At 63.9% G+C, this 25535-nt stretch overlaps 7 non-coding genes across 7 annotated transcripts; all 7 read right to left on the bottom strand.

Moving 5' to 3' along the window:
* LOC142869422 (5S ribosomal RNA) lies at nt 1–119 on the bottom strand. The gene has a single exon (XR_012918050.1). It is a non-coding gene; the product is annotated as a 5S ribosomal RNA (ribosomal RNA).
* A 3531-nt stretch (nt 120–3650) lies between these two features.
* LOC142869421 (5S ribosomal RNA) lies at nt 3651–3769 on the bottom strand. Its single transcript, XR_012918049.1, has one exon. It is a non-coding gene; the product is annotated as a 5S ribosomal RNA (ribosomal RNA).
* Nucleotides 3770–7300: 3531 nt separating this feature from the next.
* On the bottom strand, nt 7301–7419 carry LOC142869420 (5S ribosomal RNA). Its single transcript, XR_012918048.1, has one exon. It is a non-coding gene; the product is annotated as a 5S ribosomal RNA (ribosomal RNA).
* A 3529-nt stretch (nt 7420–10948) lies between these two features.
* On the bottom strand, nt 10949–11067 carry LOC142869419 (5S ribosomal RNA). Its single transcript, XR_012918047.1, has one exon. It is a non-coding gene; the product is annotated as a 5S ribosomal RNA (ribosomal RNA).
* Nucleotides 11068–14591: 3524 nt separating this feature from the next.
* Nucleotides 14592–14710, bottom strand: LOC142869432 (5S ribosomal RNA). Its single transcript, XR_012918060.1, has one exon. It is a non-coding gene; the product is annotated as a 5S ribosomal RNA (ribosomal RNA).
* Nucleotides 14711–18237: 3527 nt separating this feature from the next.
* LOC142869431 (5S ribosomal RNA) lies at nt 18238–18356 on the bottom strand. Its single transcript, XR_012918059.1, has one exon. It is a non-coding gene; the product is annotated as a 5S ribosomal RNA (ribosomal RNA).
* A 3533-nt stretch (nt 18357–21889) lies between these two features.
* On the bottom strand, nt 21890–22008 carry LOC142869430 (5S ribosomal RNA). The gene has a single exon (XR_012918058.1). It is a non-coding gene; the product is annotated as a 5S ribosomal RNA (ribosomal RNA).
* Nucleotides 22009–25535: the final 3527 nt, after the last annotated feature.

Raw genomic sequence — 25535 nt, 5'->3', positions numbered from 1 at the left:
AGCCTACGGCACCCGGTATTCCCAGGCGGTCTCCCATCCAAGTACTAACCAGGCCCGACCCTGCTTAGCTTCCGAGACCAGACGAGGTCGGGCGCGTTCAGGGTGGTGTGGCCCTAGACGGCGGAGGGCGCCCCTGCCCCGCTCAAGAAGCCGAGCCTCTCTGCGCTTCCCCGCCGCCTCCTCCCGCCCCAGGCCCCGCACCGGCGCTGACCCGCGCCGGGCCGGGCCTGTTGAGTTCACCGGCCGGGTCCGGCGGGCTCCGAGGGACGGGGGTGACAGGCGGGGCGGGGCGGGGCGGGCAGGGAGCGGTGGGCCGGGGTGGGGGGCTGTCTCTCTATACACACACACACACACACACACACTCACACTCACACAAGATGCGCCTCCACGGCTGGACTCGCCAAGGTGGAGACCTTCCAGCCCCCTTCCTCTCCTCGCCTGGCCTCCTTCACCTACCCGCCCCCCACCCCCAGCTCGTGGCCGCCGCCGCCGCCGCCGCCGCCGCCGCCGCCGCCTCCGCCGCCGATTGCGCACGCGCGGATCGCCCGCCCTTTGACCCCAGGCAGGGGCCGCCCTCCCCGACAACCCCTTTCAGCTGGGCCCCCCACCCTGTGGGTGGGCTGCCGCCTATTCCCCCGGGCCCGGGCTGGGGCACAGCGCATGGGGGAGGGGAGCGAGTGTATGGGGCGTCTCTCTCTCTCTCTAGGGATGTGTCCCATGGGTGGGGTGGCGTGGTTTGTGGGGCGCTGAAGAAATCAGTCCCCTCCATCTCCTACCTCTGGAAAACGCCCAAGCCCTTGGAGAACTGCCGGCAACGCGACCGGGGGCGGCCGGGACCCTCCTCTGTGTCCTCCTGTGGCCCAGTCCAAGGGGCCGGGGCCTGGGCCTGGCCGGGGCTGCATTGGACCCCGACCACCCTGGCGTGTGGACTCGCTAAAAATCGGCCATTAGATATTGGATTCCAGCTTCATTGAGGTCATTTCACTAATGAGTGCACCGGAAAGAGTTTCCTAATCCATCTGTGAGGGTGGCAACTGAAAGAGAATTTTAAAGCTGACAGAATAGGCGAGGAAAGGCATAGGAGATTTCCACACCCAGTAAGGAAGCCTTTCCCGAAATGGAAGAAAGAAACGAGCAAACAGAAACACCGGTAGCCCGCCAGGATCAGAGTCTGCCCCCGAGAGAAAGTACCCTGACCAGGTTCACCCGTGGGTGGGTGGCGAGCTAGCGGCATTCAGAAGAGCGAGGCCCGCAGTCTGTGCAGAAGACACCTGCACTCGGGTGTGTGTGGCGGCACGATTCACAAGCAGCTCCAGATGTTAAGCCAAGGAGAAGCCAGGGAGTTCCCAACGCCCCAGGTGTCCTCAGCCCACGACTGGCTGCTGGGGGAATGCGAAGCCCGGCTCCTTGTCTCAGAGCGGGACAACCAGGAGGTGTGACGTACACCCCGGGGTTCCCAGGAGGATCAGGCTGAAGCTGGGACTTGGCCTGAAAGTGTCCCCTCGCATGGCCACCCCCTTCCCCTTCCTGCTCCTCTACTCCTGGTGCCCCTCCATCCAGGGGCCAGACCTTAAAGAGTCACCCGCAAGAGAATCCTGGTCCCAAAGGAGCCTTCTGGGGGACCCGTGCTGAGAGAGGTTGTGGGCATGGCCCGCTGGGGCTCTGCCCGACCCAGGGCTGAGAGATGCAACCTCCCAGCTCTGGGTCCCTGCAGGGGAAGCGTTGGCAAGCACAGGGCCAGTCCTCCAAAGGCCCAGGTGCAGGGAGCCCAGGCCAAGCAGCCTGTGGAAGAAGCCACCCCGGGAAGACGACTGCAGGCCACGGCCCTTCCCACCTCCTCCTCCTCCTCCTCCTGCTCCTCCACCCCCCCGACCTCCCACCCCCCACCCCCGACATGGCGCAGGGCTCAGAGACACCTCAGACACTTGCTACCCAAAGTGCAAAGGGCATCAGTTGCTCCTCCAAACCCCCCCCCCTGCCCAGCAGACCGCGTTGTCCAGCCAGCCCCCGGGCCTCCCTGGGGTGCCCAGCACAAAAGTGCAGACAACCACCGGACCCTCAATCTCAGTTTTCGGATGTTTTTGCCACTCTAAGGACCCGCAGGCCAGCTGGGCCTTCTGGCAGGACAGAGAGCCCCGGAATCCGACGTGGAGAGCTGGGTGTACGTCCCCACGAGGAGGCGGTCCCCACCTCCGCGGCTCTCCCCTTGCGGGGGGGGGGGAAAGCAGCCACGGGGCCTCGGAGAAGACACCAGGCTGGGCGCCCGCCCCACAGTGGGGGCACGTCCCCCGCAGGCCACTTAGCGACGGCCGCCGGCCGGCGGACGGTTGGGTGGCGCGAGACGCTGCGGCCGCCCTGCTACCGGGTTCCTGGGAGGGCGTCCTGGAACCAGCGTCCACACCAAGCCCTTGGAAGGCCCAGGCGACGGAGGAGCCCCGTCAGGCAGGGGCCGAGGACGGTGACGGCCCGGGCGGGGAGGAGCGTGTCAGGCAGGGGCAGAGGACGGTGACAGGTGACAGGCCGGGCGGGAAGGAGTCAGTCAGGCAGGGGCCGAGGAGGAGACGGGCTGGGTAAGGGTTAGGGTTAGAGTCAGGGCACAAGTCACAATCGCAAAGACCTGGAAGCGACCCGAGTGCCCATCGACCCACGAGTGCGTAAATGAAATGTGGCGCGTGGACACCACGGAGTGCTATTCAGCTAGGAGGAGCAGCGGTGAGAGGGCACCTCTCGTGGTTCTCCTGGCCAGAGCTGGAACCCGTTCCAGTAAGCCAGGTAGCCCAAGAATGGACACACGAGCACCACGTGCTCGCGCTCACCAGCAAATGGGTACGAACCGATGGACACCTAAGTGGACACAGAGGAATCACCTTCATCGGGTGGGTGTCGGGCGGGTGGGGGGAGGGGATGGGCATACACCTCCATTAGGAATGGGGTGGGTGCGCACCGACTGGGGGATGGGCGCACTTGAGGCTCTGACCCGAGGGGGGAGGCTGGGAGAGGGCAACGTACCCGACCTTAACATTGGTACCCCCACAATACGCTGGAACGACATCAGAGGTAAATGAATAAGAACACAGGGGGGAGGGGGGCACGGGCAACACATGTCACCTTAATACTTGGACTCCCATCATCTGCTTGAAAAGAGAGAGAAAAGAAAATGCAATCATAGAGATAAGAGACACTTTTTAAAAATAATGAATCCGAAGAGAAAAGTAAAAGGAGGCCTGTGGAGCAGGTCTGGGTGTGACTCCGGATCCCCCAACATCAGGTGCCACCACCAAAGATTCCTACGTGTAGCCCATAGAACCCCAAAAGCAACGGGACGAGTTCTGGTCACATACTCCCTCAAAATGACATCCTGGCCTTCTTCTGGAACTCCCTCCCCTCTCAGACTCTCAAGGTTTCCTCCAGCGTGTCGGTTCCCACAGAGCAGACCTTTGGTCTGAGACCTGACAGTCCAGAAGCCACGCATGCTGCCGCGTGACGGCGGTGTCGCGGCTTGGGACAAGAGGAGGCCCCACGGTGCGGGCTGGGGCGCCAGGCACCGCGGCGGGCGCTGAGGGTGGGGGTGACCCCCGCCCCGGGCCGCCGCCTCGCTCCCAGAGAGGGGACAGAACAAGAGGCAAAAAAAAAAAAAAAAAAAAAGAAGAAGCCTACGGCACCCGGTATTCCCAGGCGGTCTCCCATCCAAGTACTAACCAGGCCCGACCCTGCTTAGCTTCCGAGACCAGACGAGGTCGGGCGCGTTCAGGGTGGTGTGGCCCTAGACGGCGGAGGGCGCCCCTGCCCCGCTCAAGAAGCCGAGCCTCTCTGCGCTTCCCCGCCGCCTCCTCCCGCCCCAGGCCCCGCACCGGCGCTGACCCGCGCCGGGCCGGGCCTGTTGAGTTCACCGGCCGGGTCCGGCGGGCTCCGAGGGACGGGGGTGACAGGCGGGGCGGGGCGGGGCGGGCAGGGAGCGGTGGGCCGGGGTGGGGGGCTGTCTCTCTATACACACACACACACACACACACACTCACACTCACACAAGATGCGCCTCCACGGCTGGACTCGCCAAGGTGGAGACCTTCCAGCCCCCTTCCTCTCCTCGCCTGGCCTCCTTCACCTACCCGCCCCCCACCCCCAGCTCGTGGCCGCCGCCGCCGCCGCCGCCGCCGCCGCCGCCGCCGCCGCCGCCGCCGATTGCGCACGCGCGGATCGCCCGCCCTTTGACCCCAGGCAGGGGCCGCCCTCCCCGACAACCCCTTTCAGCTGGGCCCCCCACCCTGTGGGTGGGCTGCCGCCTATTCCCCCGGGCCCGGGCTGGGGCACAGCGCATGGGGGAGGGGAGCGAGTGTATGGGGCGTCTCTCTCTCTCTCTAGGGATGTGTCCCATGGGTGGGGTGGCGTGGTTTGTGGGGCGCTGAAGAAATCAGTCCCCTCCATCTCCTACCTCTGGAAAACGCCCAAGCCCTTGGAGAACTGCCGGCAACGCGACCGGGGGGGCCGGGACCCTCCTCTGTGTCCTCCTGTGGCCCAGTCCAAGGGGCCGGGGCCTGGGCCTGGCCGGGGCTGCATTGGACCCCGACCACCCTGGCGTGTGGACTCGCTAAAAATCGGCCATTAGATATTGGATTCCAGCTTCATTGAGGTCATTTCACTAATGAGTGCACCGGAAAGAGTTTCCTAATCCATCTGTGAGGGTGGCAACTGAAAGAGAATTTTAAAGCTGACAGAATAGGCGAGGAAAGGCATAGGAGATTTCCACACCCAGTAAGGAAGCCTTTCCCGAAATGGAAGAAAGAAACGAGCAAACAGAAACACCGGTAGCCCGCCAGGATCAGAGTCTGCCCCCGAGAGAAAGTACCCTGACCAGGTTCACCCGTGGGTGGGTGGCGAGCTAGCGGCATTCAGAAGAGCGAGGCCCGCAGTCTGTGCAGAAGACACCTGCACTCGGGTGTGTGTGGCGGCACGATTCACAAGCAGCTCCAGATGTTAAGCCAAGGAGAAGCCAGGGAGTTCCCAACGCCCCAGGTGTCCTCAGCCCACGACTGGCTGCTGGGGGAATGCGAAGCCCGGCTCCTTGTCTCAGAGCGGGACAACCAGGAGGTGTGACGTACACCCCGGGGTTCCCAGGAGGATCAGGCTGAAGCTGGGACTTGGCCTGAAAGTGTCCCCTCGCATGGCCACCCCCTTCCCCTTCCTGCTCCTCTACTCCTGGTGCCCCTCCATCCAGGGGCCAGACCTTAAAGAGTCACCCGCAAGAGAATCCTGGTCCCAAAGGAGCCTTCTGGGGGACCCGTGCTGAGAGAGGTTGTGGGCATGGCCCGCTGGGGCTCTGCCCGACCCAGGGCTGAGAGATGCAACCTCCCAGCTCTGGGTCCCTGCAGGGGAAGCGTTGGCAAGCACAGGGCCAGTCCTCCAAAGGCCCAGGTGCAGGGAGCCCAGGCCAAGCAGCCTGTGGAAGAAGCCACCCCGGGAAGACGACTGCAGGCCACGGCCCTTCCCACCTCCTCCTCCTCCTCCTCCTGCTCCTCCACCCCCCCGACCTCCCACCCCCCACCCCCGACATGGCGCAGGGCTCAGAGACACCTCAGACACTTGCTACCCAAAGTGCAAAGGGCATCAGTTGCTCCTCCAAACCCCCCCCCCTGCCCAGCAGACCGCGTTGTCCAGCCAGCCCCCGGGCCTCCCTGGGGTGCCCAGCACAAAAGTGCAGACAACCACCGGACCCTCAATCTCAGTTTTCGGATGTTTTGCCACTCTAAGGACCCGCAGGCCAGCTGGGCCTTCTGGCAGGACAGAGAGCCCCGGAATCCGACGTGGAGAGCTGGGTGTACGTCCCCACGAGGAGGCGGTCCCCACCTCCGCGGCTCTCCCCTTGCGGGGGGGGGGGAAGCAGCCACGGGGCCTCGGAGAAGACACCAGGCTGGGCGCCCGCCCCACAGTGGGGGCACGTCCCCCGCAGGCCACTTAGCGACGGCCGCCGGCCGGCGGACGGTTGGGTGGCGCGAGACGCTGCGGCCGCCCTGCTACCGGGTTCCTGGGAGGGCGTCCTGGAACCAGCGTCCACACCAAGCCCTTGGAAGGCCCAGGCGACGGAGGAGCCCCGTCAGGCAGGGGCCGAGGACGGTGACGGCCCGGGCGGGGAGGAGCGTGTCAGGCAGGGGCAGAGGACGGTGACAGGTGACAGGCCGGGCGGGAAGGAGTCAGTCAGGCAGGGGCCGAGGAGGAGACGGGCTGGGTAAGGGTTAGGGTTAGAGTCAGGGCACAAGTCACAATCGCAAAGACCTGGAAGCGACCCGAGTGCCCATCGACCCACGAGTGCGTAAATGAAATGTGGCGCGTGGACACCACGGAGTGCTATTCAGCTAGGAGGAGCAGCGGTGAGAGGGCACCTCTCGTGGTTCTCCTGGCCAGAGCTGGAACCCGTTCCAGTAAGCCAGGTAGCCCAAGAATGGACACACGAGCACCACGTGCTCGCGCTCACCAGCAAATGGGTACGAACCGATGGACACCTAAGTGGACACAGAGGAATCACCTTCATCGGGTGGGTGTCGGGCGGGTGGGGGGAGGGGATGGGCATACACCTCCATTAGGAATGGGGTGGGTGCGCACCGACTGGGGGATGGGCGCACTTGAGGCTCTGACCCGAGGGGGGAGGCTGGGAGAGGGCAACGTACCCGACCTTAACATTGGTACCCCCACAATACGCTGGAACGACATCAGAGGTAAATGAATAAGAACACAGGGGGGAGGGGGGCACGGGCAACACATGTCACCTTAATACTTGGACTCCCATCATCTGCTTGAAAAGAGAGAGAAAAGAAAATGCAATCATAGAGATAAGAGACACTTTTTAAAAATAATGAATCCGAAGAGAAAAGTAAAAGGAGGCCTGTGGAGCAGGTCTGGGTGTGACTCCGGATCCCCCAACATCAGGTGCCACCACCAAAGATTCCTACGTGTAGCCCATAGAACCCCAAAAGCAACGGGACGAGTTCTGGTCACATACTCCCTCAAAATGACATCCTGGCCTTCTTCTGGAACTCCCTCCCCTCTCAGACTCTCAAGGTTTCCTCCAGCGTGTCGGTTCCCACAGAGCAGACCTTTGGTCTGAGACCTGACAGTCCAGAAGCCACGCATGCTGCCGCGTGACGGCGGTGTCGCGGCTTGGGACAAGAGGAGGCCCCACGGTGCGGGCTGGGGCGCCAGGCACCGCGGCGGGCGCTGAGGGTGGGGGTGACCCCCGCCCCGGGCCGCCGCCTCGCTCCCAGAGAGGGGACAGAACAAGAGGCAAAAAAAAAAAAAAAAAAAAAGAAGAAGCCTACGGCACCCGGTATTCCCAGGCGGTCTCCCATCCAAGTACTAACCAGGCCCGACCCTGCTTAGCTTCCGAGACCAGACGAGGTCGGGCGCGTTCAGGGTGGTGTGGCCCTAGACGGCGGAGGGCGCCCCTGCCCCGCTCAAGAAGCCGAGCCTCTCTGCGCTTCCCCGCCGCCTCCTCCCGCCCCAGGCCCCGCACCGGCGCTGACCCGCGCCGGGCCGGGCCTGTTGAGTTCACCGGCCGGGTCCGGCGGGCTCCGAGGGACGGGGGTGACAGGCGGGGCAGGGCGGGGCGGGCAGGGAGCGGTGGGCCGGGGTGGGGGGCTGTCTCTCTATACACACACACACACACACACACTCACACTCACACAAGATGCGCCTCCACGGCTGGACTCGCCAAGGTGGAGACCTTCCAGCCCCCTTCCTCTCCTCGCCTGGCCTCCTTCACCTACCCGCCCCCCACCCCCAGCTCGTGGCCGCCGCCGCCGCCGCCGCCGCCGCCGCCGCCTCCGCCGCCGATTGCGCACGCGCGGATCGCCCGCCCTTTGACCCCAGGCAGGGGCCGCCCTCCCCGACAACCCCTTTCAGCTGTGCCCCCCACCCTGTGGGTGGGCTGCCGCCTATTCCCCCGGGCCCGGGCTGGGGCACAGCGCATGGGGGAGGGGAGCGAGTGTATGGGGCGTCTCTCTCTCTCTCTAGGGATGTGTCCCATGGGTGGGGTGGCGTGGTTTGTGGGGCGCTGAAGAAATCAGTCCCCTCCATCTCCTACCTCTGGAAAACGCCCAAGCCCTTGGAGAACTGCCGGCAACGCGACCGGGGGCGGCCGGGACCCTCCTCTGTGTCCTCCTGTGGCCCAGTCCAAGGGGCCGGGGCCTGGGCCTGGCCGGGGCTGCATTGGACCCCGACCACCCTGGCGTGTGGACTCGCTAAAAATCGGCCATTAGATATTGGATTCCAGCTTCATTGAGGTCATTTCACTAATGAGTGCACCGGAAAGAGTTTCCTAATCCATCTGTGAGGGTGGCAACTGAAAGAGAATTTTAAAGCTGACAGAATAGGCGAGGAAAGGCATAGGAGATTTCCACACCCAGTAAGGAAGCCTTTCCCGAAATGGAAGAAAGAAACGAGCAAACAGAAACACCGGTAGCCCGCCAGGATCAGAGTCTGCCCCCGAGAGAAAGTACCCTGACCAGGTTCACCCGTGGGTGGGTGGCGAGCTAGCGGCATTCAGAAGAGCGAGGCCCGCAGTCTGTGCAGAAGACACCTGCACTCGGGTGTGTGTGGCGGCACGATTCACAAGCAGCTCCAGATGTTAAGCCAAGGAGAAGCCAGGGAGTTCCCAACGCCCCAGGTGTCCTCAGCCCACGACTGGCTGCTGGGGGAATGCGAAGCCCGGCTCCTTGTCTCAGAGCGGGACAACCAGGAGGTGTGACGTACACCCCGGGGTTCCCAGGAGGATCAGGCTGAAGCTGGGACTTGGCCTGAAAGTGTCCCCTCGCATGGCCACCCCCTTCCCCTTCCTGCTCCTCTACTCCTGGTGCCCCTCCATCCAGGGGCCAGACCTTAAAGAGTCACCCGCAAGAGAATCCTGGTCCCAAAGGAGCCTTCTGGGGGACCCGTGCTGAGAGAGGTTGTGGGCATGGCCCGCTGGGGCTCTGCCCGACCCAGGGCTGAGAGATGCAACCTCCCAGCTCTGGGTCCCTGCAGGGGAAGCGTTGGCAAGCACAGGGCCAGTCCTCCAAAGGCCCAGGTGCAGGGAGCCCAGGCCAAGCAGCCTGTGGAAGAAGCCACCCCGGGAAGACGACTGCAGGCCACGGCCCTTCCCACCTCCTCCTCCTCCTCCTCCTGCTCCTCCACCCCCCCGACCTCCCACCCCCCACCCCCGACATGGCGCAGGGCTCAGAGACACCTCAGACACTTGCTACCCAAAGTGCAAAGGGCATCAGTTGCTCCTCCAAACCCCCCCCCCTGCCCAGCAGACCGCGTTGTCCAGCCAGCCCCCGGGCCTCCCTGGGGTGCCCAGCACAAAAGTGCAGACAACCACCGGACCCTCAATCTCAGTTTTCGGATGTTTTTGCCACTCTAAGGACCCGCAGGCCAGCTGGGCCTTCTGGCAGGACAGAGAGCCCCGGAATCCGACGTGGAGAGCTGGGTGTACGTCCCCACGAGGAGGCGGTCCCCACCTCCGCGGCTCTCCCCTTGCGGGGGGGGGGGGAAAGCAGCCACGGGGCCTCGGAGAAGACACCAGGCTGGGCGCCCGCCCCACAGTGGGGGCACGTCCCCCGCAGGCCACTTAGCGACGGCCGCCGGCCGGCGGACGGTTGGGTGGCGCGAGACGCTGCGGCCGCCCTGCTACCGGGTTCCTGGGAGGGCGTCCTGGAACCAGCGTCCACACCAAGCCCTTGGAAGGCCCAGGCGACGGAGGAGCCCCGTCAGGCAGGGGCCGAGGACGGTGACGGCCCGGGCGGGGAGGAGCGTGTCAGGCAGGGGCAGAGGACGGTGACAGGTGACAGGCCGGGCGGGAAGGAGTCAGTCAGGCAGGGGCCGAGGAGGAGACGGGCTGGGTAAGGGTTAGGGTTAGAGTCAGGGCACAAGTCACAATCGCAAAGACCTGGAAGCGACCCGAGTGCCCATCGACCCACGAGTGCGTAAATGAAATGTGGCGCGTGGACACCACGGAGTGCTATTCAGCTAGGAGGAGCAGCGGTGAGAGGGCACCTCTCGTGGTTCTCCTGGCCAGAGCTGGAACCCGTTCCAGTAAGCCAGGTAGCCCAAGAATGGACACACGAGCACCACGTGCTCGCGCTCACCAGCAAATGGGTACGAACCGATGGACACCTAAGTGGACACAGAGGAATCACCTTCATCGGGTGGGTGTCGGGCGGGTGGGGGGAGGGGATGGGCATACACCTCCATTAGGAATGGGGTGGGTGCGCACCGACTGGGGGATGGGCGCACTTGAGGCTCTGACCCGAGGGGGGAGGCTGGGAGAGGGCAACGTACCCGACCTTAACATTGGTACCCCCACAATACGCTGGAACGACATCAGAGGTAAATGAATAAGAACACAGGGGGGAGGGGGGCACGGGCAACACATGTCACCTTAATACTTGGACTCCCATCATCTGCTTGAAAAGAGAGAGAAAAGAAAATGCAATCATAGAGATAAGAGACACTTTTTAAAAATAATGAATCCGAAGAGAAAAGTAAAAGGAGGCCTGTGGAGCAGGTCTGGGTGTGACTCCGGATCCCCCAACATCAGGTGCCACCACCAAAGATTCCTACGTGTAGCCCATAGAACCCCAAAAGCAACGGGACGAGTTCTGGTCACATACTCCCTCAAAATGACATCCTGGCCTTCTTCTGGAACTCCCTCCCCTCTCAGACTCTCAAGGTTTCCTCCAGCGTGTCGGTTCCCACAGAGCAGACCTTTGGTCTGAGACCTGACAGTCCAGAAGCCACGCATGCTGCCGCGTGACGGCGGTGTCGCGGCTTGGGACAAGAGGAGGCCCCACGGTGCGGGCTGGGGCGCCAGGCACCGCGGCGGGCGCTGAGGGTGGGGGTGACCCCCGCCCCGGGCCGCCGCCTCGCTCCCAGAGAGGGGACAGAACAAGAGGCAAAAAAAAAAAAAAAAAAAAAAAGAAGAAGCCTACGGCACCCGGTATTCCCAGGCGGTCTCCCATCCAAGTACTAACCAGGCCCGACCCTGCTTAGCTTCCGAGACCAGACGAGGTCGGGCGCGTTCAGGGTGGTGTGGCCCTAGACGGCGGAGGGCGCCCCTGCCCCGCTCAAGAAGCCGAGCCTCTCTGCGCTTCCCCGCCGCCTCCTCCCGCCCCAGGCCCCGCACCGGCGCTGACCCGCGCCGGGCCGGGCCTGTTGAGTTCACCGGCCGGGTCCGGCGGGCTCCGAGGGACGGGGGTGACAGGCGGGGCAGGGCGGGGCGGGCAGGGAGCGGTGGGCCGGGGTGGGGGGCTGTCTCTCTATACACACACACACACACACACACTCACACTCACACAAGATGCGCCTCCACGGCTGGACTCGCCAAGGTGGAGACCTTCCAGCCCCCTTCCTCTCCTCGCCTGGCCTCCTTCACCTACCCGCCCCCCACCCCCAGCTCGTGGCCGCCGCCGCCGCCGCCGCCGCCGCCGCCGCCGCCGCCGATTGCGCACGCGCGGATCGCCCGCCCTTTGACCCCAGGCAGGGGCCGCCCTCCCCGACAACCCCTTTCAGCTGTGCCCCCCACCCTGTGGGTGGGCTGCCGCCTATTCCCCCGGGCCCGGGCTGGGGCACAGCGCATGGGGGAGGGGAGCGAGTGTATGGGGCGTCTCTCTCTCTCTCTAGGGATGTGTCCCATGGGTGGGGTGGCGTGGTTTGTGGGGCGCTGAAGAAATCAGTCCCCTCCATCTCCTACCTCTGGAAAACGCCCAAGCCCTTGGAGAACTGCCGGCAACGCGACCGGGGGCGGCCGGGACCCTCCTCTGTGTCCTCCTGTGGCCCAGTCCAAGGGGCCGGGGCCTGGGCCTGGCCGGGGCTGCATTGGACCCCGACCACCCTGGCGTGTGGACTCGCTAAAAATCGGCCATTAGATATTGGATTCCAGCTTCATTGAGGTCATTTCACTAATGAGTGCACCGGAAAGAGTTTCCTAATCCATCTGTGAGGGTGGCAACTGAAAGAGAATTTTAAAGCTGACAGAATAGGCGAGGAAAGGCATAGGAGATTTCCACACCCAGTAAGGAAGCCTTTCCCGAAATGGAAGAAAGAAACGAGCAAACAGAAACACCGGTAGCCCGCCAGGATCAGAGTCTGCCCCCGAGAGAAAGTACCCTGACCAGGTTCACCCGTGGGTGGGTGGCGAGCTAGCGGCATTCAGAAGAGCGAGGCCCGCAGTCTGTGCAGAAGACACCTGCACTCGGGTGTGTGTGGCGGCACGATTCACAAGCAGCTCCAGATGTTAAGCCAAGGAGAAGCCAGGGAGTTCCCAACGCCCCAGGTGTCCTCAGCCCACGACTGGCTGCTGGGGGAATGCGAAGCCCGGCTCCTTGTCTCAGAGCGGGACAACCAGGAGGTGTGACGTACACCCCGGGGTTCCCAGGAGGATCAGGCTGAAGCTGGGACTTGGCCTGAAAGTGTCCCCTCGCATGGCCACCCCCTTCCCCTTCCTGCTCCTCTACTCCTGGTGCCCCTCCATCCAGGGGCCAGACCTTAAAGAGTCACCCGCAAGAGAATCCTGGTCCCAAAGGAGCCTTCTGGGGGACCCGTGCTGAGAGAGGTTGTGGGCATGGCCCGCTGGGGCTCTGCCCGACCCAGGGCTGAGAGATGCAACCTCCCAGCTCTGGGTCCCTGCAGGGGAAGCGTTGGCAAGCACAGGGCCAGTCCTCCAAAGGCCCAGGTGCAGGGAGCCCAGGCCAAGCAGCCTGTGGAAGAAGCCACCCCGGGAAGACGACTGCAGGCCACGGCCCTTCCCACCTCCTCCTCCTCCTCCTCCTGCTCCTCCACCCCCCCGACCTCCCACCCCCCACCCCCGACATGGCGCAGGGCTCAGAGACACCTCAGACACTTGCTACCCAAAGTGCAAAGGGCATCAGTTGCTCCTCCAAACCCCCCCCCTGCCCAGCAGACCGCGTTGTCCAGCCAGCCCCCGGGCCTCCCTGGGGTGCCCAGCACAAAAGTGCAGACAACCACCGGACCCTCAATCTCAGTTTTCGGATGTTTTTGCCACTCTAAGGACCCGCAGGCCAGCTGGGCCTTCTGGCAGGACAGAGAGCCCCGGAATCCGACGTGGAGAGCTGGGTGTACGTCCCCACGAGGAGGCGGTCCCCACCTCCGCGGCTCTCCCCTTGCGGGGGGGGGGGGGGAAGCAGCCACGGGGCCTCGGAGAAGACACCAGGCTGGGCGCCCGCCCCACAGTGGGGGCACGTCCCCCGCAGGCCACTTAGCGACGGCCGCCGGCCGGCGGACGGTTGGGTGGCGCGAGACGCTGCGGCCGCCCTGCTACCGGGTTCCTGGGAGGGCGTCCTGGAACCAGCGTCCACACCAAGCCCTTGGAAGGCCCAGGCGACGGAGGAGCCCCGTCAGGCAGGGGCCGAGGACGGTGACGGCCCGGGCGGGGAGGAGCGTGTCAGGCAGGGGCAGAGGACGGTGACAGGTGACAGGCCGGGCGGGAAGGAGTCAGTCAGGCAGGGGCCGAGGAGGAGACGGGCTGGGTAAGGGTTAGGGTTAGAGTCAGGGCACAAGTCACAATCGCAAAGACCTGGAAGCGACCCGAGTGCCCATCGACCCACGAGTGCGTAAATGAAATGTGGCGCGTGGACACCACTGAGTGCTATTCAGCTAGGAGGAGCAGCGGTGAGAGGGCACCTCTCGTGGTTCTCCTGGCCAGAGCTGGAACCCGTTCCAGTAAGCCAGGTAGCCCAAGAATGGACACACGAGCACCACGTGCTCGCGCTCACCAGCAAATGGGTACGAACCGATGGACACCTAAGTGGACACAGAGGAATCACCTTCATCGGGTGGGTGTCGGGCGGGTGGGGGGAGGGGATGGGCATACACCTCCATTAGGAATGGGGTGGGTGCGCACCGACTGGGGGATGGGCGCACTTGAGGCTCTGACCCGAGGGGGGAGGCTGGGAGAGGGCAACGTACCCGACCTTAACATTGGTACCCCCACAATACGCTGGAACGACATCAGAGGTAAATGAATAAGAACACAGGGGGGAGGGGGGCACGGGCAACACATGTCACCTTAATACTTGGACTCCCATCATCTGCTTGAAAAGAGAGAGAAAAGAAAATGCAATCATAGAGATAAGAGACACTTTTTAAAAATAATGAATCCGAAGAGAAAAGTAAAAGGAGGCCTGTGGAGCAGGTCTGGGTGTGACTCCGGATCCCCCAACATCAGGTGCCACCACCAAAGATTCCTACGTGTAGCCCATAGAACCCCAAAAGCAACGGGACGAGTTCTGGTCACATACTCCCTCAAAATGACATCCTGGCCTTCTTCTGGAACTCCCTCCCCTCTCAGACTCTCAAGGTTTCCTCCAGCGTGTCGGTTCCCACAGAGCAGACCTTTGGTCTGAGACCTGACAGTCCAGAAGCCACGCATGCTGCCGCGTGACGGCGGTGTCGCGGCTTGGGACAAGAGGAGGCCCCACGGTGCGGGCTGGGGCGCCAGGCACCGCGGCGGGCGCTGAGGGTGGGGGTGACCCCCGCCCCGGGCCGCCGCCTCGCTCCCAGAGAGGGGACAGAACAAGAGGCAAAAAAAAAAAAAAAAAAAAAGAAGAAGCCTACGGCACCCGGTATTCCCAGGCGGTCTCCCATCCAAGTACTAACCAGGCCCGACCCTGCTTAGCTTCCGAGACCAGACGAGGTCGGGCGCGTTCAGGGTGGTGTGGCCCTAGACGGCGGAGGGCGCCCCTGCCCCGCTCAAGAAGCCGAGCCTCTCTGCGCTTCCCCGCCGCCTCCTCCCGCCCCAGGCCCCGCACCGGCGCTGACCCGCGCCGGGCCGGGCCTGTTGAGTTCACCGGCCGGGTCCGGCGGGCTCCGAGGGACGGGGGTGACAGGCGGGGCGGGGCGGGGCGGGCAGGGAGCGGTGGGCCGGGGTGGGGGGCTGTCTCTCTATACACACACACACACACACACACTCACACTCACACAAGATGCGCCTCCACGGCTGGACTCGCCAAGGTGGAGACCTTCCAGCCCCCTTCCTCTCCTCGCCTGGCCTCCTTCACCTACCCGCCCCCCACCCCCAGCTCGTGGCCGCCGCCGCCGCCGCCGCCGCCGCCGCCGCCTCCGCCGCCGATTGCGCACGCGCGGATCGCCCGCCCTTTGACCCCAGGCAGGGGCCGCCCTCCCCGACAACCCCTTTCAGCTGTGCCCCCCACCCTGTGGGTGGGCTGCCGCCTATTCCCCCGGGCCCGGGCTGGGGCACAGCGCATGGGGGAGGGGAGCGAGTGTATGGGGCGTCTCTCTCTCTCTCTAGGGATGTGTCCCATGGGTGGGGTGGCGTGGTTTGTGGGGCGCTGAAGAAATCAGTCCCCTCCATCTCCTACCTCTGGAAAACGCCCAAGCCCTTGGAGAACTGCCGGCAACGCGACCGGGGGCGGCCGGGACCCTCCTCTGTGTCCTCCTGTGGCCCAGTCCAAGGGGCCGGGGCCTGGGCCTGGCCGGGGCTGCATTGGACCCCGACCACCCTGGCGTGTGGACTCGCTAAAAATCGGCCATTAGATATTGGATTCCAGCTTCATTGAGGTCATTTCACTAATGAGTGCACCGGAAAGAGTTTCCTAATCCATCTGTGAGGGTGGCAACTGAAAGAGAATTTTAAAGCTGACAGAATAGGCGAGGAAAGGCATAGGAGATTTCCACACCCAGTAAGGAAGCCTTTCCCGAAATGGAAGAAAGAAACGAGCAAACAGAAACACCGGTAGCCCGCCAGGATCAGAGTCTGCCCCCGAGAGAAAGTACCCTGACCAGGTTCACCCGTGGGTGGGTGGCGAGCTAGCGGCATTCAGAAGAGCGAGGCCCGCAGTCTGTGCAGAAGACACCTGCACTCGGGTGTGTGTGGCGGCACGATTCACAAGCAGCTCCAGATGTTAAGCCAAGGAGAAGCCAGGGAGTTCCCAACGCCCCAGGTGTCCTCAGCCCACGACTGGCTGCTGGGGGAATGCGAAGCCCGGCTCCTTGTCTCAGAGCGGGACAACCAGGAGGTGTGACGTACACCCCGGGGTTCCCAGGAGGATCAGGCTGAAGCTGGGACTTGGCCTGAAAGTGTCCCCTCGCATGGCCACCCCCTTCCCCTTCCTGCTCCTCTACTCCTGGTGCCCCTCCATCCAGGGGCCAGACCTTAAAGAGTCACCCGCAAGAGAATCCTGGTCCCAAAGGAGCCTTCTGGGGGACCCGTGCTGAGAGAGGTTGTGGGCATGGCCCGCTGGGGCTCTGCCCGACCCAGGGCTGAGAGATGCAACCTCCCAGCTCTGGGTCCCTGCAGGGGAAGCGTTGGCAAGCACAGGGCCAGTCCTCCAAAGGCCCAGGTGCAGGGAGCCCAGGCCAAGCAGCCTGTGGAAGAAGCCACCCCGGGAAGACGACTGCAGGCCACGGCCCTTCCCACCTCCTCCTCCTCCTCCTCCTGCTCCTCCACCCCCCCGACCTCCCACCCCCCACCCCCGACATGGCGCAGGGCTCAGAGACACCTCAGACACTTGCTACCCAAAGTGCAAAGGGCATCAGTTGCTCCTCCAAACCCCCCCCCCTGCCCAGCAGACCGCGTTGTCCAGCCAGCCCCCGGGCCTCCCTGGGGTGCCCAGCACAAAAGTGCAGACAACCACCGGACCCTCAATCTCAGTTTTCGGATGTTTTTGCCACTCTAAGGACCCGCAGGCCAGCTGGGCCTTCTGGCAGGACAGAGAGCCCCGGAATCCGACGTGGAGAGCTGGGTGTACGTCCCCACGAGGAGGCGGTCCCCACCTCCGCGGCTCTCCCCTTGCGGGGGGGGGGGGAAAGCAGCCACGGGGCCTCGGAGAAGACACCAGGCTGGGCGCCCGCCCCACAGTGGGGGCACGTCCCCCGCAGGCCACTTAGCGACGGCCGCCGGCCGGCGGACGGTTGGGTGGCGCGAGACGCTGCGGCCGCCCTGCTACCGGGTTCCTGGGAGGGCGTCCTGGAACCAGCGTCCACACCAAGCCCTTGGAAGGCCCAGGCGACGGAGGAGCCCCGTCAGGCAGGGGCCGAGGACGGTGACGGCCCGGGCGGGGAGGAGCGTGTCAGGCAGGGGCAGAGGACGGTGACAGGTGACAGGCCGGGCGGGAAGGAGTCAGTCAGGCAGGGGCCGAGGAGGAGACGGGCTGGGTAAGGGTTAGGGTTAGAGTCAGGGCACAAGTCACAATCGCAAAGACCTGGAAGCGACCCGAGTGCCCATCGACCCACGAGTGCGTAAATGAAATGTGGCGCGTGGACACCACGGAGTGCTATTCAGCTAGGAGGAGCAGCGGTGAGAGGGCACCTCTCGTGGTTCTCCTGGCCAGAGCTGGAACCCGTTCCAGTAAGCCAGGTAGCCCAAGAATGGACACACGAGCACCACGTGCTCGCGCTCACCAGCAAATGGGTACGAACCGATGGACACCTAAGTGGACACAGAGGAATCACCTTCATCGGGTGGGTGTCGGGCGGGTGGGGGGAGGGGATGGGCATACACCTCCATTAGGAATGGGGTGGGTGCGCACCGACTGGGGGATGGGCGCACTTGAGGCTCTGACCCGAGGGGGGAGGCTGGGAGAGGGCAACGTACCCGACCTTAACATTGGTACCCCCACAATACGCTGGAACGACATCAGAGGTAAATGAATAAGAACACAGGGGGGAGGGGGGCACGGGCAACACATGTCACCTTAATACTTGGACTCCCATCATCTGCTTGAAAAGAGAGAGAAAAGAAAATGCAATCATAGAGATAAGAGACACTTTTTAAAAATAATGAATCCGAAGAGAAAAGTAAAAGGAGGCCTGTGGAGCAGGTCTGGGTGTGACTCCGGATCCCCCAACATCAGGTGCCACCACCAAAGATTCCTACGTGTAGCCCATAGAACCCCAAAAGCAACGGGACGAGTTCTGGTCACATACTCCCTCAAAATGACATCCTGGCCTTCTTCTGGAACTCCCTCCCCTCTCAGACTCTCAAGGTTTCCTCCAGCGTGTCGGTTCCCACAGAGCAGACCTTTGGTCTGAGACCTGACAGTCCAGAAGCCACGCATGCTGCCGCGTGACGGCGGTGTCGCGGCTTGGGACAAGAGGAGGCCCCACGGTGCGGGCTGGGGCGCCAGGCACCGCGGCGGGCGCTGAGGGTGGGGGTGACCCCCGCCCCGGGCCGCCGCCTCGCTCCCAGAGAGGGGACAGAACAAGAGGCAAAAAAAAAAAAAAAAAAAAAGAAGAAGCCTACGGCACCCGGTATTCCCAGGCGGTCTCCCATCCAAGTACTAACCAGGCCCGACCCTGCTTAGCTTCCGAGACCAGACGAGGTCGGGCGCGTTCAGGGTGGTGTGGCCCTAGACGGCGGAGGGCGCCCCTGCCCCGCTCAAGAAGCCGAGCCTCTCTGCGCTTCCCCGCCGCCTCCTCCCGCCCCAGGCCCCGCACCGGCGCTGACCCGCGCCGGGCCGGGCCTGTTGAGTTCACCGGCCGGGTCCGGCGGGCTCCGAGGGACGGGGGTGACAGGCGGGGCGGGGCGGGGCGGGCAGGGAGCGGTGGGCCGGGGTGGGGGGCTGTCTCTCTATACACACACACACACACACACACACTCACACTCACACAAGATGCGCCTCCACGGCTGGACTCGCCAAGGTGGAGACCTTCCAGCCCCCTTCCTCTCCTCGCCTGGCCTCCTTCACCTACCCGCCCCCCACCCCCAGCTCGTGGCCGCCGCCGCCGCCGCCGCCGCCGCCGCCGCCGCCTCCGCCGCCGATTGCGCACGCGCGGATCGCCCGCCCTTTGACCCCAGGCAGGGGCCGCCCTCCCCGACAACCCCTTTCAGCTGGGCCCCCCACCCTGTGGGTGGGCTGCCGCCTATTCCCCCGGGCCCGGGCTGGGGCACAGCGCATGGGGGAGGGGAGCGAGTGTATGGGGCGTCTCTCTCTCTCTCTAGGGATGTGTCCCATGGGTGGGGTGGCGTGGTTTGTGGGGCGCTGAAGAAATCAGTCCCCTCCATCTCCTACCTCTGGAAAACGCCCAAGCCCTTGGAGAACTGCCGGCAACGCGACCGGGGGCGGCCGGGACCCTCCTCTGTGTCCTCCTGTGGCCCAGTCCAAGGGGCCGGGGCCTGGGCCTGGCCGGGGCTGCATTGGACCCCGACCACCCTGGCGTGTGGACTCGCTAAAAATCGGCCATTAGATATTGGATTCCAGCTTCATTGAGGTCATTTCACTAATGAGTGCACCGGAAAGAGTTTCCTAATCCATCTGTGAGGGTGGCAACTGAAAGAGAATTTTAAAGCTGACAGAATAGGCGAGGAAAGGCATAGGAGATTTCCACACCCAGTAAGGAAGCCTTTCCCGAAATGGAAGAAAGAAACGAGCAAACAGAAACACCGGTAGCCCGCCAGGATCAGAGTCTGCCCCCGAGAGAAAGTACCCTGACCAGGTTCACCCGTGGGTGGGTGGCGAGCTAGCGGCATTCAGAAGAGCGAGGCCCGCAGTCTGTGCAGAAGACACCTGCACTCGGGTGTGTGTGGCGGCACGATTCACAAGCAGCTCCAGATGTTAAGCCAAGGAGAAGCCAGGGAGTTCCCAACGCCCCAGGTGTCCTCAGCCCACGACTGGCTGCTGGGGGAATGCGAAGCCCGGCTCCTTGTCTCAGAGCGGGACAACCAGGAGGTGTGACGTACACCCCGGGGTTCCCAGGAGGATCAGGCTGAAGCTGGGACTTGGCCTGAAAGTGTCCCCTCGCATGGCCACCCCCTTCCCCTTCCTGCTCCTCTACTCCTGGTGCCCCTCCATCCAGGGGCCAGACCTTAAAGAGTCACCCGCAAGAGAATCCTGGTCCCAAAGGAGCCTTCTGGGGGACCCGTGCTGAGAGAGGTTGTGGGCATGGCCCGCTGGGGCTCTGCCCGACCCAGGGCTGAGAGATGCAACCTCCCAGCTCTGGGTCCCTGCAGGGGAAGCGTTGGCAAGCACAGGGCCAGTCCTCCAAAGGCCCAGGTGCAGGGAGCCCAGGCCAAGCAGCCTGTGGAAGAAGCCACCCCGGGAAGACGACTGCAGGCCACGGCCCTTCCCACCTCCTCCTCCTCCTCCTCCTGCTCCTCCACCCCCCCGACCTCCCACCCCCCACCCCCGACATGGCGCAGGGCTCAGAGACACCTCAGACACTTGCTACCCAAAGTGCAAAGGGCATCAGTTGCTCCTCCAAACCCCCCCCCCTGCCCAGCAGACCGCGTTGTCCAGCCAGCCCCCGGGCCTCCCTGGGGTGCCCAGCACAAAAGTGCAGACAACCACCGGACCCTCAATCTCAGTTTTCGGATGTTTTTGCCACTCTAAGGACCCGCAGGCCAGCTGGGCCTTCTGGCAGGACAGAGAGCCCCGGAATCCGACGTGGAGAGCTGGGTGTACGTCCCCACGAGGAGGCGGTCCCCACCTCCGCGGCTCTCCCCTTGCGGGGGGGGGGGGGAAAGCAGCCACGGGGCCTCGGAGAAGACACCAGGCTGGGCGCCCGCCCCACAGTGGGGGCACGTCCCCCGCAGGCCACTTAGCGACGGCCGCCGGCCGGCGGACGGTTGGGTGGCGCGAGACGCTGCGGCCGCCCTGCTACCGGGTTCCTGGGAGGGCGTCCTGGAACCAGCGTCCACACCAAGCCCTTGGAAGGCCCAGGCGACGGAGGAGCCCCGTCAGGCAGGGGCCGAGGACGGTGACGGCCCGGGCGGGGAGGAGCGTGTCAGGCAGGGGCAGAGGACGGTGACAGGTGACAGGCCGGGCGGGAAGGAGTCAGTCAGGCAGGGGCCGAGGAGGAGACGGGCTGGGTAAGGGTTAGGGTTAGAGTCAGGGCACAAGTCACAATCGCAAAGACCTGGAAGCGACCCGAGTGCCCATCGACCCACGAGTGCGTAAATGAAATGTGGCGCGTGGACACCACGGAGTGCTATTCAGCTAGGAGGAGCAGCGGTGAGAGGGCACCTCTCGTGGTTCTCCTGGCCAGAGCTGGAACCCGTTCCAGTAAGCCAGGTAGCCCAAGAATGGACACACGAGCACCACGTGCTCGCGCTCACCAGCAAATGGGTACGAACCGATGGACACCTAAGTGGACACAGAGGAATCACCTTCATCGGGTGGGTGTCGGGCGGGTGGGGGGAGGGGATGGGCATACACCTCCATTAGGAATGGGGTGGGTGCGCACCGACTGGGGGATGGGCGCACTTGAGGCTCTGACCCGAGGGGGGAGGCTGGGAGAGGGCAACGTACCCGACCTTAACATTGGTACCCCCACAATACGCTGGAACGACATCAGAGGTAAATGAATAAGAACACAGGGGGGAGGGGGGCACGGGCAACACATGTCACCTTAATACTTGGACTCCCATCATCTGCTTGAAAAGAGAGAGAAAAGAAAATGCAATCATAGAGATAAGAGACACTTTTTAAAAATAATGAATCCGAAGAGAAAAGTAAAAGGAGGCCTGTGGAGCAGGTCTGGGTGTGACTCCGGATCCCCCAACATCAGGTGCCACCACCAAAGATTCCTACGTGTAGCCCATAGAACCCCAAAAGCAACGGGACGAGTTCTGGTCACATACTCCCTCAAAATGACATCCTGGCCTTCTTCTGGAACTCCCTCCCCTCTCAGACTCTCAAGGTTTCCTCCAGCGTGTCGGTTCCCACAGAGCAGACCTTTGGTCTGAGACCTGACAGTCCAGAAGCCACGCATGCTGCCGCGTGACGGCGGTGTCGCGGCTTGGGACAAGAGGAGGCCCCACGGTGCGGGCTGGGGCGCCAGGCACCGCGGCGGGCGCTGAGGGTGGGGGTGACCCCCGCCCCGGGCCGCCGCCTCGCTCCCAGAGAGGGGACAGAACAAGAGGCAAAAAAAAAAAAAAAAAAAAAGAAGAAGCCTACGGCACCCGGTATTCCCAGGCGGTCTCCCATCCAAGTACTAACCAGGCCCGACCCTGCTTAGCTTCCGAGACCAGACGAGGTCGGGCGCGTTCAGGGTGGTGTGGCCCTAGACGGCGGAGGGCGCCCCTGCCCCGCTCAAGAAGCCGAGCCTCTCTGCGCTTCCCCGCCGCCTCCTCCCGCCCCAGGCCCCGCACCGGCGCTGACCCGCGCCGGGCCGGGCCTGTTGAGTTCACCGGCCGGGTCCGGCGGGCTCCGAGGGACGGGGGTGACAGGCGGGGCGGGGCGGGGCGGGCAGGGAGCGGTGGGCCGGGGTGGGGGGCTGTCTCTCTATACACACACACACACACACACACTCACACTCACACAAGATGCGCCTCCACGGCTGGACTCGCCAAGGTGGAGACCTTCCAGCCCCCTTCCTCTCCTCGCCTGGCCTCCTTCACCTACCCGCCCCCCACCCCCAGCTCGTGGCCGCCGCCGCCGCCGCCGCCGCCGCCGCCGCCTCCGCCGCCGATTGCGCACGCGCGGATCGCCCGCCCTTTGACCCCAGGCAGGGGCCGCCCTCCCCGACAACCCCTTTCAGCTGTGCCCCCCACCCTGTGGGTGGGCTGCCGCCTATTCCCCCGGGCCCGGGCTGGGGCACAGCGCATGGGGGAGGGGAGCGAGTGTATGGGGCGTCTCTCTCTCTCTCTAGGGATGTGTCCCATGGGTGGGGTGGCGTGGTTTGTGGGGCGCTGAAGAAATCAGTCCCCTCCATCTCCTACCTCTGGAAAACGCCCAAGCCCTTGGAGAACTGCCGGCAACGCGACCGGGGGCGGCCGGGACCCTCCTCTGTGTCCTCCTGTGGCCCAGTCCAAGGGGCCGGGGCCTGGGCCTGGCCGGGGCTGCATTGGACCCCGACCACCCTGGCGTGTGGACTCGCTAAAAATCGGCCATTAGATATTGGATTCCAGCTTCATTGAGGTCATTTCACTAATGAGTGCACCGGAAAGAGTTTCCTAATCCATCTGTGAGGGTGGCAACTGAAAGAGAATTTTAAAGCTGACAGAATAGGCGAGGAAAGGCATAGGAGATTTCCACACCCAGTAAGGAAGCCTTTCCCGAAATGGAAGAAAGAAACGAGCAAACAGAAACACCGGTAGCCCGCCAGGATCAGAGTCTGCCCCCGAGAGAAAGTACCCTGACCAGGTTCACCCGTGGGTGGGTGGCGAGCTAGCGGCATTCAGAAGAGCGAGGCCCGCAGTCTGTGCAGAAGACACCTGCACTCGGGTGTGTGTGGCGGCACGATTCACAAGCAGCTCCAGATGTTAAGCCAAGGAGAAGCCAGGGAGTTCCCAACGCCCCAGGTGTCCTCAGCCCACGACTGGCTGCTGGGGGAATGCGAAGCCCGGCTCCTTGTCTCAGAGCGGGACAACCAGGAGGTGTGACGTACACCCCGGGGTTCCCAGGAGGATCAGGCTGAAGCTGGGACTTGGCCTGAAAGTGTCCCCTCGCATGGCCACCCCCTTCCCCTTCCTGCTCCTCTACTCCTGGTGCCCCTCCATCCAGGGGCCAGACCTTAAAGAGTCACCCGCAAGAGAATCCTGGTCCCAAAGGAGCCTTCTGGGGGACCCGTGCTGAGAGAGGTTGTGGGCATGGCCCGCTGGGGCTCTGCCCGACCCAGGGCTGAGAGATGCAACCTCCCAGCTCTGGGTCCCTGCAGGGGAAGCGTTGGCAAGCACAGGGCCAGTCCTCCAAAGGCCCAGGTGCAGGGAGCCCAGGCCAAGCAGCCTGTGGAAGAAGCCACCCCGGGAAGACGACTGCAGGCCACGGCCCTTCCCACCTCCTCCTCCTCCTCCTCCTGCTCCTCCACCCCCCCGACCTCCCACCCCCCACCCCCGACATGGCGCAGGGCTCAGAGACACCTCAGACACTTGCTACCCAAAGTGCAAAGGGCATCAGTTGCTCCTCCAAACCCCCCCCCCTGCCCAGCAGACCGCGTTGTCCAGCCAGCCCCCGGGCCTCCCTGGGGTGCCCAGCACAAAAGTGCAGACAACCACCGGACCCTCAATCTCAGTTTTCGGATGTTTTTGCCACTCTAAGGACCCGCAGGCCAGCTGGGCCTTCTGGCAGGACAGAGAGCCCCGGAATCCGACGTGGAGAGCTGGGTGTACGTCCCCACGAGGAGGCGGTCCCCACCTCCGCGGCTCTCCCCTTGCGGGGGGGGGGGGAAAGCAGCCACGGGGCCTCGGAGAAGACACCAGGCTGGGCGCCCGCCCCACAGTGGGGGCACGTCCCCCGCAGGCCACTTAGCGACGGCCGCCGGCCGGCGGACGGTTGGGTGGCGCGAGACGCTGCGGCCGCCCTGCTACCGGGTTCCTGGGAGGGCGTCCTGGAACCAGCGTCCACACCAAGCCCTTGGAAGGCCCAGGCGACGGAGGAGCCCCGTCAGGCAGGGGCCGAGGACGGTGACGGCCCGGGCGGGGAGGAGCGTGTCAGGCAGGGGCAGAGGACGGTGACAGGTGACAGGCCGGGCGGGAAGGAGTCAGTCAGGCAGGGGCCGAGGAGGAGACGGGCTGGGTAAGGGTTAGGGTTAGAGTCAGGGCACAAGTCACAATCGCAAAGACCTGGAAGCGACCCGAGTGCCCATCGACCCACGAGTGCGTAAATGAAATGTGGCGCGTGGACACCACGGAGTGCTATTCAGCTAGGAGGAGCAGCGGTGAGAGGGCACCTCTCGTGGTTCTCCTGGCCAGAGCTGGAACCCGTTCCAGTAAGCCAGGTAGCCCAAGAATGGACACACGAGCACCACGTGCTCGCGCTCACCAGCAAATGGGTACGAACCGATGGACACCTAAGTGGACACAGAGGAATCACCTTCATCGGGTGGGTGTCGGGCGGGTGGGGGGAGGGGATGGGCATACACCTCCATTAGGAATGGGGTGGGTGCGCACCGACTGGGGGATGGGCGCACTTGAGGCTCTGACCCGAGGGGGGAGGCTGGGAGAGGGCAACGTACCCGACCTTAACATTGGTACCCCCACAATACGCTGGAACGACATCAGAGGTAAATGAATAAGAACACAGGGGGGAGGGGGGCACGGGCAACACATGTCACCTTAATACTTGGACTCCCATCATCTGCTTGAAAAGAGAGAGAAAAGAAAATGCAATCATAGAGATAAGAGACACTTTTTAAAAATAATGAATCCGAAGAGAAAAGTAAAAGGAGGCCTGTGGAGCAGGTCTGGGTGTGACTCCGGATCCCCCAACATCAGGTGCCACCACCAAAGATTCCTACGTGTAGCCCATAGAACCCCAAAAGCAACGGGACGAGTTCTGGTCACATACTCCCTCAAAATGACATCCTGGCCTTCTTCTGGAACTCCCTCCCCTCTCAGACTCTCAAGGTTTCCTCCAGCGTGTCGGTTCCCACAGAGCAGACCTTTGGTCTGAGACCTGACAGTCCAGAAGCCACGCATGCTGCCGCGTGACGGCGGTGTCGCGGCTTGGGACAAGAGGAGGCCCCACGGTGCGGGCTGGGGCGCCAGGCACCGCGGCGGGCGCTGAGGGTGGGGGTGACCCCCGCCCCGGGCCGCCGCCTCGCTCCCAGAGAGGGGACAGAACAAGAGGCAAAAAAAAAAAAAAAAAAAAAGAAGA

Source organism: Microcebus murinus, unplaced genomic scaffold, assembly GCF_040939455.1.
Source record: "Microcebus murinus isolate Inina unplaced genomic scaffold, M.murinus_Inina_mat1.0 scaf076_hap2_Mmur4.0, whole genome shotgun sequence".
In the NCBI taxonomy this organism is placed as follows: Eukaryota; Metazoa; Chordata; class Mammalia; order Primates; family Cheirogaleidae; genus Microcebus; species Microcebus murinus.
This window is presented reverse-complemented; position numbering and strand designations above follow the sequence as displayed.